Below are 13,771 nucleotides of genomic sequence, written 5' to 3' on the forward strand. Positions count from 1 at the left end.
GATTGGCAGTACCATAAAAAAGTTGATAGTTAAGGATTGTAATCATGTGCTATATTTTTAATCTTGCAATTTCAGGATTACATTTGCATATTCCTGGGATCCCGGGATTAATCCTAGGATTTTTAAATACCTGTGCTTGAAAATTTTTAACATATTATTCAAGTTAAATCTTAATAAAATTAATAGCACATTTAATACACGTTTAGAAAAAAATTATTAAATTACAAGGAATTTCTTTGGTTTTTTAATACTATTAATACCGTAAACATAATCACATTGGACAGGCTTTACATTAATTATAAAGTTTAATGTTTTGTCTCTTAATAATTTCATCATGTTCTTATCCTATTTACCCTACTGATATATAGACAGAAAAACTGCAATTAGTAATTTTTTTTTTTTTTTTTTTCTTGTACTTTTTTTTTAAATGTGTCTGTGTCAAAAGTAACCCCTGTGATGGGTTTTCTTTGGATAAACAAAGTATGACTTTTTTTTTTTTTTTTTAAAACATCTTCGCTTCCAACAAGGCTGCAAGCAACCACTAATTAAAGTTGGAAAGTACTGAAAGAGAAAAGATGAAGATTGTAGAGCAAGATAATGATTGACAGATGACTTAAAGGATTGCAAATTATATGAATCAGGAAAGCAAGATAAAGAAAGCGAATTCCAAAGAGCTGATGTTCGAGGAAAAAAACTAGACGAATAAGCGCTTTTGGAGCACTCTGGAACAGTCACAGAAAAAGGATGAGACTTAATTTAATGACGAGTAACATGAGAATGCATTTTAGTGGATGGCACAAGAGACACTAGCTCTTTAGAGCAGTGCCCATTATAGTACTTGTAGAAAAGAGAAAGAGAAGCATCATTACAACGATGTAATAATGGTTGGAGGTTGGCTGCAAGATCAGGTCCAACTATGTTTACCATGCGTTTTTGCACCTTGTCTAAAAGAGAAAGGGCATCATTAGAAGATATGCCCCAGATATGGCAACAGTATTCCATACAAGGCCAGATTTGAGATTTATAGAGATAGAGAATAGAATCCGATTACATCATCAAGTACATCACCGTTCATAAATATAGGAAGATCTAAATTATTGCGACAACAATTGGCTGAAAAAAATTGACTTTTATCTGTATTGAAGTTCAACAGCCACTGTGAGCTCCATGCTGTAGCAGAAGTGAGATCCTTTTTAAGCTCAAATGCCCCCTCCAAGCAATCAGAGAATGTTGGTTTCTTATCACAACAAGAATAAATAGTAGTATCATCAGCAAACCCCTGAAGTTATAGAATAAGAAGAAGAGTACTGTCTATCAAGGACAACTTTTATACTACGACTGGAAAGGAAGGATTCAATAATCTTAAGGATGTTGCCAGATACACCATAAGAAGAAAGCTTATGGAGAAGACCAGCATGCCAAACTTTATCAAAAGCTTTTGAAATGTCAAGAGCGATGGCCTTAACCTCTCCACCTTTATCTAATGCGCGATAAAACCTATTAGTTATTACTGTTAGCAAATCAGCTGTAAAACCAGAAGATCGAAATCCATATTGATGGTCAGAAAGTAAGTTATTAGATTCAAGATGAGAAATTAAGTGTTTATTAATTAAAGATTCAAAATTCTTGCTTATAATAGGAAGAAGACTAACGGGACGGTAGTTAGACGAATCAGATTGCTCTCCAGAAATTTTGAAAATAGGGATAACAGATGCTGCTTTCCAGCAGGCTGGAAAACAAAACTCTGATGCTGTTGAATAGTTTTGAGAGTATAGACGACAGCTTCGGAGAACACTTCTGCAAGACAATAACTGGTATGTTATCGGGGCCACAAGCTGTAGAAGAGTCTAGGCAGAAAATCACTTTAGATACAGAAGCTGGAGTGATACGAATGTCAAGCAATGAATCAACCTGTTTGTTGGCAATATCAGGTAGAACGCAACTAGTGGAATCAAGAGATGATATTGATGAAAAGGTTTTAGCAAATAATTCAGCATTGTGTTTAGGTGAGGTGACAAAGTCTGAACCATACAAGAGAGGTGGAATTAAAGATTTGCCCTTATTATTAATACTATTAAAGATTCTCCAGAAGTCAAGAGAGCCTAGTTTTTGAGATGAGATACAAGATTTAATGACCTGAGAATAGCGGGCTTTGGCGTTAGACAAAACCTTTTTACAATGGTTTCTAGCAGTAATAAACAGATGTCTGTTTTCTGGAGAATTGTTTTGCTGATAAATATGGAAGTAACGGTTTTGATTGGCAATCGCAGAAGCATAGAGTGAGGAAAACCATGGAGGAGAGTGAGGCTTGACCTGGAATAATCGAAAGGGAACAAAAGATTTCATGCCAGCCTTAACTCTCACGAAGTTATGTATGAAGCACATATTTCAACAGGAAGACAAAATTGTTAAAGACTAGATCAAACCACAATTTATAGTTACATTAATAAGTGTTTTATTTATCAACTATATCTCAAAATATAAGCAACTCATATGTTTTATATTAACATCTGAATTGATTTCATATACAATATATAAAATAACTACAAAATAGAGTTTCAGTACATGACGTCATTGATTTATTTGTTTGCGTAAATAATCAATTATGCAACAAAAACAAAAAATCAATGATGTCATGTACTGAAACTCTTAGGAATAAAACGCGATTGAATAAATCATCTAGTCTGTAGATTGCAGCAAATATTATGCTGACTATTTGGCCTACAACAAAACAGAGAAGGCAAGCTTCTACAAAAATAAAAAAGTTAGTTTTTCTTGCTATGCTTTTATTTTTTTGTTTTAATCAAAAAAACTAGGCTCAAACATTTTTTTTTATCGTTCTCTTTAATATGAACACAATATGTCTTGATGGTTTGGAATCCCTTTGAGGAATATGAACTATTAGTTGTTCAACTTGTCAGAATCAACTTTTTTTTTTTTTTATATCTATTCATTATTGCACTGATTTGACTTTTTTTGCTTTGTTGTCATGATTTTTGTTAGTTTCTGTTTTGGTTGTCATTTGGTTTTGTTAAGTCTCTTGTGTTTTAAAGTATCGGGCTTATTGGTAGTATTATAATTATTATTATCTTCATATGACACACATTTTCCTGGTTCAACATTGAGTTTGGGATGTTAATGTCTACAACACAACACAAGAAAGAACTGCATTTCTGCCCAGTGGCATTATTCCACATTTGCTAAACCCAGAAACTAAATTTTAAGAAAAAAAGTTTATTGTCCTCGTGTCCACATACTTATAATGCGGTATATATATACGCATATAAGTATGTATTATAATACATACTTATATGCGTATATATATATCCAAGGTTGATAACCAACACATAGTACAGCGCTCAACTTGTTTCTCTGCACAGCGGCCTTGTTTGTCAAGGTTCATGTTTCAGAGTTATAGAGTTGAAAGAGGGTTCTAACCACAATTACAGTAGCCTCCTCAACTGTAATGGCCTTCTCGGCCTTGGGAAGGTGAATTAACAGAGGAAAAAAAAAAATCTTGGAATTTTTTTCCATTTATTTATATTAGGGTGGATAAATATATAAGAGTAACCAAAAAAAAAAAACTTTAAGCAATAAGGCAGGGTACCCCCTACATTAGGTAGACCTATCATGTGTATTGTTTTGGCCAATTTTTGGCTTCCTAGACCAAGTGGAAGGCAGTGCTCAGAAAACATCAAAATTTCACAATATATTATAATTTTTTTAGAGTTTTTTTACATAATTGAAATATTGACTGACTTACTAATTTTTCAGATGTCTTGTTTAATCTTGCATCAACATCCTGTTTGTTTGTAAACATTGAAAACAATGTGCTTTTGAAAAAAACAATAAAATTAAGTAACCTGTGAGCAGTTGCTAAGGACCAAACAAGTCCTACTTGAAAGTCACAAAAAGATTACTTCTTTCTAGTTTTTGGTATCCAGGAGCTTTGAAAATATAAAAAAGTTTATGGACTACTAATGGGAAAAAAATCAAGACTTATAGGTCAGAAGAACAATCAATTTTTGAACCTGGAGTCCTTAGGTATAATGGCGACAAGGACTCCGGGACTCCAGGACTCCAGACTTAAAAGCAATAAGTTCCAAGTCATTAAAAATTATAAGTTTTTTTCTTATAGCAGATCATTAATCAACCAACATGTTTAGAGCTTCTAGACACTAGAGACCATGAAAAAAGAAAGTTATCAAGCCGGAGTCCTTTTGGGCCTCCACATGCCTGAAAGCTAGTCACACAACGGTTGACAAAGTGTCATTGCTTTGGACCAGGGCTGCCATTCCAATAACAATTGAAAGAAATGTGATTGATAGACTTGAAGATTTGCATGGCAGCTGGTTGTAGTTGAAGAAGAACAAGGGACGTTTATCAGAATCTCAACAGCGAGAGCCAGCATTTTCAAACAATTTGGACAAACTCTTTAACAATGTGCAGACTGAAGCACTCAAGATGATTAAGATCAAAAAAGATGTAGATTTCCTCCTAGAACGACAGAACAAACATAAAATGTTTGCAGTAGGTGAAGACAAGTTATTGGCAAAGAAGCAGGAACATGTTATCCAGAGACAAAAAGAAGAGGCAGCATGGCGAAAGAAGGCTAATTTTGCAGTTGCCACTACATCAGCACACTCAGCAGTGTCATATGTATACATGATGGACAACTATGACAGGTGCCATAGACAGAAATAAAACATCTGATCATGAAGCACTGTGTCTAATGGTTCCAATTGCAGCTGCGCTAGTTTTGGATCCATCTTTGCTTCCTCTTTCAAGTTGATTGCTTACCAGTGCTGCTATCCCATAACGGTGCCAATAAACTGCTTGGTGTGCCAAAATCAGCAGCTGGAACAGCACAGAATAAAGCCAAGGCCGTTTATGATCTGTTGCAGGTTTGGAAGATGTCTGCTTAAGTACAGGCAATGAGTTTTCACACTACACCTGTAAATACAGGACATTTTGGCAGTGTTTGTGTACTTCTTAAACAAATGATAGGCAGAGAACTGACATGGTTAGCATATCGTCATTACATAATGGAGCTGGTCTTGGCAAAAATTGTTAACTTGTGCTTTGGACCTTCAAGTTCTCCAGACATACCCATTTTCAAGAGATTTAAAGATAAAGGCAGATACTAAAATCTCAAATCCACAATAACAACAATTCAAAAACACAAATTTTAACAACAAAGCTGACAGTTGCTTTTGTGAAGCAACTGTCAGCTTTGTTGTTGAAATGACACGATCACAGATTTGAGACAACTACATCGAGCCAACATTAATTGTTGGCTCGATGTAGTTGTTTCTCGATTATTCACTGGCAACAATCCACTGGCAAGCTCCAGGACCTGTTCAGCATGCGCGTTGGATGGCAAAGCATATATACAGCATAAAAATCTTTTCCTTCCATGATCAACAAGATCTCTTCAACCTAACAAATAAGGAGGAAAACCAGATGTTTCAATTTGTGCAGTTGGGAGTCCTTCTGTATACAAAAATGTGGACAGCATAATCACTTGCAGCTGGTGCACCAGGTAATGATCTTGCATTCTGGAAAGTTCTCAGTAAATACCAAGCCATTGATTGTAAAATAGATTTAGCAGCAAGAAAAGTGTTCGAAAATCACTTGTGGCATCTTGCAGACAAAACTGTGAGTCTGGCTCTCTTTTCTGACAGAATTGCAGCAAGTGCAGTGAAATCATTGAAAGCCGTGAAAATCATTCCTAGCGACAATTCAAGCCTCAGAGATTTTGCAAGTGCCAGAACATCATTGATTCTGAACAACTTAGACATTAGAGCCTCTTTTCTTAGTAATCAACCTGACACATGGAGCAAGAACCAGGACTATTTAGAAGGAAAAGAATGCTAAACGAGGAGCCAAACTGTTCAAATTCAACAATTCAAGAATTCAACAAGCTCATAACCAATGATGAGGAAGAAAAAAAAATTTCTGCTGCAAGTTGTTGAAGCAAATTGCAAGGCTGTACCAATTCAAACAACAAAAAAGACTGCTATTGATGTTGTTTCAAATAACTGACATTTTACACATTTCAGCGTAAAGACTGTCTTCATAGTAAAATTTACTTATGGAACAGTACCAACTGTACCATATCACATTTTATAATAAGTGCTTTAAATGTAAAAGACTGTACTACCTGTTTGGCATGTAATAAAACTACCAGAAATCTGTGTATTTATCAATTTTTTTTGTTTTAAGATTTTGGGATATGAATGGTAGATATACAGTAAAAATATTTGGGCAGTGAGCACCACCTTCCAAATGTTCTAGGAAGCTTAAACTTTACCAAAATAGTACACTTGATAATTCTAACCAAATTAGGGGGTACCCTGACCTCTAAAAAGAATTTTTTTTTCATCATATATCTGTGGGCCACCTTATTTAATATTGACTTCCATTTCATTTTAAATGGTCAGTAAAATGCAACATCTAGTGGCTGACATTTACGAGTTGATTTTTTAGGAAGGCATACAAAAGCAATATCATTTTTCAGTGATAAGCTTATAATTCTTTTCGTAAAATGACTAGCTAGATTATCACCTATAATTACAAATTTACCAGTGGAAAGCTGCTTATTATATGCCAAAAAAGAACTCTCGAACCGATCTGAAAATGTCTCTGCATTAAACCAACCAGATTTTATTCTGTTCAATCTAAAACCTCTTAACACACCCTCTGTCCAACGATTCCATAAATTTTGAGATTTGCAAACTACATAAGGAGGCAGAATGTTACCCGCTGCTGAACCATAAAACATTATAGAAATGCTTGCCTTTGTACTGTCTTTAATTTGCTCTGGATATTTTAGATAACACTGGAATCATTTGTCACACTTGTTCATCAAAGTTAAAAATCCTTAAGGCATCTGTATTGTTTTCATTTTTATTATTAATGAATTGTTGCAAATTAATAAATTATTTACTAATTGAAGGTCTAGATACTTTAGTACAAAAACTTTTAATATTTTGACATAATTGGCAAAAATAGTTTTTGTTGCGACTCACACATGATTGTTTAAAGTTGCTCTATTATGTTATGTACATTTGAAGCTTTTCTAATCTACTGTTTTTTGGTTTTTACCTTTAAGATAGCATCCACCAACATTATAGCATCATAGGAAGTATAGATTCAACTGTTAGGCTTTTTCTTGAAAATTCTAGGCATTTTTGTTGTATTTAATACATTTTTATGAATTTAAATATGATAGGAAAATTATAACAACAGCTAAGACAAATAAAATTAAAACATTACATATATACTGCAGGGCTTGTGATAAAGCGAGCGCGATCGCGCTTTGCTCGTAAAACGCGCCCGTAAACGGTATTTTCAAATATTCTAGGCGCAATAAACAACGCTCGTTCAGCTTATAACGAGCGTATAAAATAACGCTCGTCCAATAGTTCAGGATTATTTACATACAATATTTAAAAGATTTTTTATTAAAGATATTCTATTATCAAAGCACTGATATAAAATATAAAAAGCACTATGTCGTTCTCTTTTGCACTAATGTAATAAATGAGCAGTTTGAAGTCGTTAATAGTCACTAATTTCAATAATGGAATGTGCACGTGGAAACACAATGTGAATACAAAAATGCGCAAATAAAATAAGAATAGAAATGTAGAAAACCATTATAAGAAAATTGAAACTGCAGAGTATTTTTAATCTTGTGAAAATATCAAGTAAGATTTATTTGATTTATTGTTTGTAATATTCCACACATCATTTATAATAAAAATAAATATTAATAATTGAGTCATTTTTAAAATTAGTTTTTGTTCATAGTATAGGTTTTTTATTAACTATTATTTATTTTAACTCAAATTTAAAGCGATTCTGTTGTTTAGAATGTTCGCAATCAAGGACATTCAAAAAGAAACAAAGTAATGATGTCAACATTTATTAAATAGAAAGTTGATAGAATATAGCTATAATATAGATACATAGCTATCTAAAAAAATTAAATAATTAATTTGAATAAAAAATATCAAGAAATATAAAAACCATTACCAGTTAATTAAGTTTACAGCGTAACATTTTAAAATACATATATCAAAACAACGAAGCAAAACTAAGTCACTAAATTATACTTCAATACTAAATCAATAAGAAGTTGCGTTTTTGTTTGATATTATTTTTTTATAACATAAATAGTTAAAAATAAAATCGCGATTTGACAATATACAAGAAGTTTGGAAGTATAAAAATCTACTTTGTTGAAGTAGTTTCATGAGTGTGATACTAATTCAAACATTTTTTGACAAAAAAATTATGTAACAAATAAAAAAAGATATAAAAAGCTTTTTATGAGCATCACCTTCAGCAATTTTCATGATCACGCTCGCCGACATTATCTCGAGCGCACATAATCACACTCAATGAAAACATATTCTAATTTTACGAGCGCGATATAACACGCTTGACGATTTTCTTCATCACAAGCCCTGTACTGTAACATTAAAAATAATAGAATAAGTATAAAAATTTGCATCAAATATAATAGTTTAGCAAATATTTCACAATTGAATAAATAAATCTAAAAAAAGTTTATTCATGACATTTGGTAAAATTTCATCAGAGTTCAAAGTAACCCCCTAAAGTCACTATATAGTTTAAAACGCCTTCATATTCTTTTTTTGGATTGTTTAACTATCAAAAAAATACTTTAAGTTTATAAAATACTTAAAGTGCTATGAAATGTTTGAGTAAAGAATAATATCGTAAAACAAATACTTAAATAATATCTTTAAAAGAAAAATATCTTTAAAAAAATACTTAAAGTGCTATAAAATGTTTAACTAAATAATAATATTTTTAATACTGTTTGCAAAAATCATCTTTTATATCTGTTTGTTTGTCTTTATTGAATCAATAATGGCCAGTGGCACACTATGGGCAAAACATAACTGTTGATTTATAGGTAATATTCTCCTAACTTTTTTCATCACACTTATATCAACTTATACCACCTATCGCAGTCATAATACCAACAATATCTTTTTTGCAATTTAAGTTTTTTAACTTTCTCCTACACCGAATTCAGTTTGATTTTTTTTTGCTGGTTATTTTAGTAATTAAAAAATTCCTTATTTCTTTGCTGTAATCTACAACCATTTTACGCACAGTATTGATTGTGGACAGGAAAACTTTTGAATCCTGCAGCTATAAGACCAGTACGTATATCACTAGAACAGCATATAACGTTAAATGAAACCCTATAAAAGGCTGTTAATCATGCAAGTGCCGCGGGAAGTAATTTTTCTTTTCACTCTAATATCTGAAATTATTTGGTTAACGCTTTGGATTTTTTTGTTAGTAATTCACTGTCTGGTAGCTGATGTGAGGTTAAGTAGTTAGCTGGTGTGGATAGAAAGTAAGTGCATGTGGAGTCAGTATACTTACACATTGCTGTCTGCCTTTTTTCTTCTTGTAAGACATAATTTCAAAGCATAGAATTATCATTTTTTTATCATATTTCATGTAAAAAGCCATTATAATTTTGAAAAATTTACTGTTCAAACAACCAGAAATTACAACTTAATTAAAACTACTAATATAAAAGAGTCACAAACAAATGTCTAATCAACATAAAAATTGTGAAAAACTTAAATAAATGTGACTAGGCGCCAACTAATTTTAAGAATGTAATTCCAATCCAATTTCAAATATTATATTAAATACAATACAATTAATCAAAAACATTATTGCAAGAATTTCGAATTTGTAAAGTTTACGAATTCGATAGCAATCAAATTAAAAAAAAATAATTAAAAAATTTCCGATAAGAAAGTAGTCAAATCGCAACCAAAGAAATTTTAATTTAAAAATGTTAAAAGGAAAACAATTCTAAAAAATATTTGCAGGATTAAATACTTAATCCCGGGAATTTGGAATTGTTAAAAACTGCAAAATACTGGGTTTTCAGGATCCCCGAATTCTAAACTTCACTGATAGCATAAAAAAGTTTGAAGCAACCAATCTGAAACCAAATTCTACTATTATATTCTCAATATAAACATATTGTGATTTCCATAAGCTTGTTCTAGTTCCAGTAGAAAGTTTTTTTGAAAAAGCAGAAGAAATACAAAATCGGAAAAATATTACAAACTATTATAAATAGAGTCAAAATAACTTACGCCTTCAATACCTTAAAAAAGTTGTATATTTTTTAATAAATTTCAAAATTAGAGTTACTGTATCTTTATTGTATTTACAAATATTTCTAGTAATTTTGTGAAAATGTGATATATTTTTGATATTTTCAGGTCAGGTTATTCTGCTATTAATAACATGTAACCCAGTACAATCTGCTTCATGTCCTACTGCCTTGTAGGATATACCTTTAACGGTGAAAGCTAGGAGATGCCAACTCCAACTTAAAAGACCCCATGCCTTGGGGCAATTGGTTGAGTAAAGGCAATAGATGGTGTCTCAATAAAAACACTCATCTTGGGTAGATATTAAATGCATTCAGCTACTGTCGTGTAGAAGGCCTCATAGGCAAAGATTTAAAAGGTAAACAAATTCTATCTGTTGACCAGTCTCGCACTCCTTCTTTATCTATTAGACTGGCGCAGATGTATTTTTTAATACATTGTTTCCAGTTTAGGATGTTAAATGCTGGATCTTCTTGACTCAATGCATAGGTCTTGTTTGTGTCTCTGTTTTTATGACTAGGCAACTCATTCTACTATCTCCTATTGAGGGAACAGCTCTTAAACTCAGTTTTATGGTTTTGAGGTCAGCTGGTAGTCAGGTTTTCTGAACTCTGTGGTAGCTCTCAGCGAGGCTGATTCCATCAACAGCTGTACAATATCAGAGCACTAACAATGCAATGTTGCGCATGGATGATATCCTTGTTTGTTCTTTTGGTGTGCAATGCCAAGGCCACATATGGAGCCCTTTGTTACAGCTTAGGGTTTATTAATAGTAATAAGGCAATTGCTAGGGCTATTAAACAGTGTAGTGAGTAGTATCTATGCTTTGAGTCAAGTTCTTTAAAAAATTTAACAAATGAATAAAGTACCAAAAACTATACAACACAAAAAACCAATGTCATCACCAAGTTTTCTAAACCTGTCATTCACTAATATTCGTGGTCTTCAAAGTAACTTTTCTTCTGTTGAGTCTTATCATCTTTGTGAGACTAATTTAAGTTCAGCTCTCATTTTGTGATCTTAGTGTTGATGGTTATCTTTCTTTGATTCATAGACTCTAATAGTCACATGCTTGGCCTGGGCATTTACAATTGCAAGAATTCACCAATTTGTTGGGAAACTAGGAATCCAAAGACTATTCTTTTATGTGCTTTTGTTAAGCACCATCTCACTCTATCATCTTTTTCTTTGTTCTATATTGCTCTCCTTCATCTCAAGACTGCACTCTTTTTGATATTATTACTGATCATATTGACCAAGGCCTCTCTCTTTATACGTCAGCCAATATTGTTGTTATTGGTGACTTAAATATTCATCACACTGAATGGCTTGGCTCTAGTGTCAGTGACTCTGCAGGCGTCAAAGCCCACAAAATTTGCCTTTCTCAATCCCTAACTCAATTAGTCAACTTTCCAACTTACTTTCCAGACATCTCAAAGCATTTACCTTTGCTACTCCACTTATATCTTGTTTCTAATCCTAGTCAATGCTCAGTTTCTCCACATTCACCCTTAGATGCTTCTGATCACGGTTAGATCTCTTTAAACTATTATCTCATTCTTCTTCATGATCTGAATTCCCCTATCATCATTCCTCTTACAACCTTAAAGCTGACTGGGACTCTTTCCTTGATTTTCTGCGTGATGGCCCTTGGGTAGTAATCTTTTGTCTTCCTTTTGACAAACGTGCTTCTTACATAACTTCATGGATTTAGATTAGCATGGAATCTCTCATTCCTTTTCAGCAATTCCAGGCCAAGCCTCACTCTTCTCCATGATTTTCCTCCCATTATACTGCAACTGCCAATTAAAACCTTTACTTCTATATCTATAAGCAAAACAAATCTCCAGAAAACAGACATCTGTTTATTACTGCTAGAAACCACTGTAAAAAGATTTCATCTAATGCCAAAGCCCGCCATTCTCAGGTCATGAAATCTCATATTACATCACAAAAATTAGGCTCTCGTGATTTTTTTAGAATCTTTGATAGTATCAATAAAAGGGCAAATCTCTAATTCCACCTCTCTTGTATGGTTCAGACTTTATCAGCTCGCAAAAAGACAAACCTGAATTTTTTCCTAAGAGCTTTTCATCAATATCATCTCTTGATTACACTAGTTGCATTCTACCTGATATAGCCATCAAACAGGTTGACCCATTGCTTGACATTCATATCACTCCAGTTTCTGTATCAAAAGTGATTTACTGCTTAGTCTCTTCTACAGTTTGTGGCCTGGACAACATACATGTTATTGTCTTGCAGAAGTGTTCTCCGGAGCTGTCGTCTATACTTTCAAAACTATTAAACAAGCGCTTATCAGAGTCTTGTTTTCCAGCCTGCTGGAAAGCAGCATCTGTTATTCCTATTTTCAAAAATTCTGGAGAGCGATCTGATTCGTCTAACTACCATCATATTAGCCTTCTTCCTATCATAAGCAAGGTTATTGAATCTTTAATTAGAAAACACTGAATCTTGAATCTAATAACTTACTTTCTAATCATCAATATGGATTTCTATCTTCTCGTTCTACAGCTGATTTGCTAACAGTAATAAGCAATAGGTTTTATCGTTCATTTGATAAAGGTGAAGAGGTTAAGGCCATCACTCTTAAAATTTCTAAAGCTTTTGGTAAAGTTTGGCATGCTGGTCTTCTCCATAAGCTATTTCTTATTTTGTATCTGGCAACATTTTTAAGATTTTTAAAAAGTTGTTTCTTAAATACCATATATCAAATCATTTGCAAAATTAGCATCTCCTATTGTTGCATCTCTTTATCGAGCTCAACACTTTCTTACTCCAGATTTTATTCTCTATCTCTATAAATCTCAAATCCGACCTTGTATGGAATACTGTTGCTACATCTGGGGCAGATTTTCTAATGATGTCCTTTCTCTTTTAGACAAGGTGCAAAAAAGCATTGTAAACATAGCTAGACCTGCTCTTGCAGCCAACTTTCAACCATTATCACATCGTCGTAATGTTGCTTCTCTTTCTCTTTTCTATAGATACTATAATGGACACTGCTCTAAAGAGCTAGCGCCTCTTGTGCCATCCACTAAAATTCATTCTCATGTTACTCCTCATTCAATAAAGTCTCATCCTTTTTCTGTGACTGTTCCTAAGTGCTTTAAAAACTCTTATTCCTCTAGTTTTTTTCTTTGAACATCAGCTCTTTGGAATTCGCTTCCTTCATCTTGCTTTCCTGATTCATATAATTTGCAATCCTTTAAGTCGTCTGTCAATTGTTATCTTCATCTTTTCTGAACCAGTAACTTCCAACTCTAATTAATGGTTGCTTGCAGCCTTGTTGGAAGCGAAGATGTTTAAAAAAAAAAATTATGGTTTTATATGTTACTTTTGTTTTTCCAGTTAGACTTTTGGTGACATATAAGATTATAACTAAATAAAATTATTAAATTCAAAAAATAAATTTGAACAGGATGTTTCGAGATATTGGGCCTAAAGTCAAGTCATATAAACGTGTTGTTTATTAACTTTTAAGCATGTCCCCATCATATTTTAGCATTTTAGGTAAATTTATTGAATTCTGCATCAAAAAAGCCTTATAAATGCTTATTTTC

The 13,771-nt window shown here is 32.8% G+C and overlaps 1 protein-coding gene across 1 annotated transcript in view; it reads right to left on the bottom strand.

The window, feature by feature from the left end:
- The window catches only part of LOC136088960 (uncharacterized), a 159,409-nt gene that overhangs the window by 144,948 nt on the left and 690 nt on the right, over nt 1–13,771 (bottom strand). The window lies entirely within an intron of this gene.

This window comes from Hydra vulgaris, chromosome 12 (assembly GCF_038396675.1).
Source record: "Hydra vulgaris chromosome 12, alternate assembly HydraT2T_AEP".
Taxonomy (NCBI): domain Eukaryota; kingdom Metazoa; phylum Cnidaria; class Hydrozoa; order Anthoathecata; family Hydridae; genus Hydra; species Hydra vulgaris.